Below are 2,579 nucleotides of genomic sequence, written 5' to 3' on the forward strand. Positions count from 1 at the left end.
TCCAGATCCGACCTCTGAGTCTGAGGGACAGTTTGCCTCCCCGCAGAACCTCTGTCTTTGGGCAGGTCTACACTGCCACTTAAGTGGATGTAATGTATATCACTCAGGGGTGTGAAAAAGCTACCCCCTGTGCAAAGCAAATTATAGCGATTGAAGCACTGTCCCCCCCAGCCCTATGTCAGCAGGAGACATTTTCCCATGAACATAGCTTCTGCCTCTGGTGGAGGTGGCATAATTATGTTGATGGGAGAGTGTTCTCCTGTCAGAGCATCTTCACCAGATGCACTGCAGCAATGAGCTGCATCAATGCAGCTGCACTGCTGTAATGCTTCTAGTGTAGACCGGCCCTGTGCCTCACAGTGAATCTTTTACTTGGCCAGTGTCTTTTGATCTGCCTCTTCCCCTCTTTAGTGAAAAAAACCCTGGCAACTTTGGTATCTAATGACCTGGTTAATTATGAATGAGAGTTTGCTGCAATGCTCCTTATCTTTGTCATTTTTTTTTGCCTGTATTGTCTGGTTCCTCTAACAACTCCTTTTAATCTTACCGCATAGCAAGCAATCCATCATAAATTAGTAGATTGAGATATGCACAGAATTGTTAAAAAGTAATGCCAGTATTTCCAGGTTTGTTACATATGCTTAATTCAACCACATGCTTAACTCAATGCAGGGGTTATTGGAGAATAGCTATGGCTCATGATATCCAGAGGCTCAGAAAAGGTGATTATAGGATTCCCTTCTAAATGTACTTCAAACATATATGACCTAGGTTAAAGAGGAATGAATTGAAGGAAATACTATGGCTTACAATATACTGTCTTGTCTGACTTTCACATCTATGCATCTATGAAAAAGAGCTAGGTGAGAAGAAGGATAAATTAACAGTGTAGCTGCGTTTTGGAGCTTGCAAGTGGGGAATCTCCATTCCAAAACACTGTGTACAGTATGTGATTAAACCAATGTCTTGGCTTTTGAACATTTATAAATCATCCTCTTTTTATGCAGTTTGAACTTTTTCTACAATCAATTAAATAGAAATCTGATTTCAATTATACTTCAATCTCTTTCAACACTCACTACTTGTTATCTATGAATAGATAAATTTCATGGAAAATTGGGGAAGACAGAATCTATATTCAGCTCATGGAGAAAGGAATAATCAAACATATGTTACAGAATTCAACCTCCTAGGATTTGGAAATCTCTCTGAGCTGCAAATTCTTCTTTTCCTTCTGTTTCTAATGATCTACTTTGTGACTGTAGTTGGGAACATTTTTATCGTGGTTCTAGTTGTGGTTGATCATTACCTTCATACCCCCATGTACATCTACCTGGGGAACTTGTCCTGCTTGGAAACCTGCAATAGCTCCACCATCCTGCTCAGGATGCTGGCCAGTCTACTGACTGGGGACACAACCATTTCTGTTAGTGGCTGCATCACTCAATTTTATTTCTTTGGTGTGCTTGCGACAAGTGAATGCTATCTCTTATCCATGATGTCCTATGACCTGTATTTAGCAATATGCAAACCACTACACTATATGGTTCTTATGAATGGCAGAATCTGCCTGCAGTTAGCAGCTGTGTCCTGGATGGGTGGATTATGGCAACGATCATACTAACATGTTTAATGTCACAGTTACATTTCTGTGGCCCTAATGAAATTGACCATTTCCTTTGTGATTTCACCCCAGTGATTAAACCTTCCTGCAGTGACACCAGCCTGATCAGACTGGTGTCATTTATGTTATCCTTCATAGGCAACCTGCCCCCATTTCTATTAACCCTGACATCCTATGTTTTTATCATCTCCACCATCCTGACAATCCTGTCCACCACCAGGAAGAGAAAGGCATTTTCCACTTGCTCCTCTCACCTCATTGTGGTTACAATTTTCTATGGGACCCTGATGATTGTGTATGTGTAACCAGACACTGAGAGAACTCAACGAAGTGTTCTCTCTCTTCTACACAGTCTTGACTCCCATGGTCAATCCTCTCGTCTACAGCCTGAGAAACAAAGAGGTCCAATGTGCCCTAAGAAAATTAATTGCGCACAGAAATTGAGAAAACTAGTCACTCCTTTACCTTAAAGGTAGAGCTCTGTTGTGCAGATCTGAAGATCTCACTTGGGAAGCTGGAAGTTGACCTCAGTGGGCGTTAGGCACATACCCTGCTTGGGGGCTTTTGAAAGTCTCATTTGTGCCTTTATGCATCTTCAGGTCTCTATGTCCCACATCCACAAAGGAATTTAGGTGTCTAATGCTCAAATACAGGCTGCTACTGTGACTCAGATGGTGCCTATCTTTATAGGTGAGCTATCACTAGGCACCTCAATTTATGCTGTAAAAGTCCCCTTAGTTCTTGTGTCTGGACATACGACCTGCTGCCTATGGCAGGCTCCTGGGCAACCCTCTCAAACCTCAACCCTAACACAACCCTTAAAGCAGATGAAGTCAGGCATTGTGGTGCCTGTGACAGCTATGGTGATTTCCTGCATTATGCTTGATGGCCCTTATGGAATTAAGTTACAATGAATTAAGAGGAAGTGTCTTAGAGCTCATTGTTTTAAAAATGT

The 2,579-nt window shown here is 41.8% G+C and overlaps 1 pseudogene; it reads left to right on the forward strand.

Moving 5' to 3' along the window:
- The first annotated feature begins 1,243 nt into the window (after positions 1-1,243).
- LOC127030931 (olfactory receptor 2AP1-like) lies at positions 1,244-1,929 on the forward strand (annotated as a pseudogene).
- Positions 1,930-2,579: the final 650 nt, after the last annotated feature.

Source organism: Gopherus flavomarginatus, chromosome 11 (assembly GCF_025201925.1).
Source record: "Gopherus flavomarginatus isolate rGopFla2 chromosome 11, rGopFla2.mat.asm, whole genome shotgun sequence".
Classification (NCBI taxonomy): domain Eukaryota; kingdom Metazoa; phylum Chordata; order Testudines; family Testudinidae; genus Gopherus; species Gopherus flavomarginatus.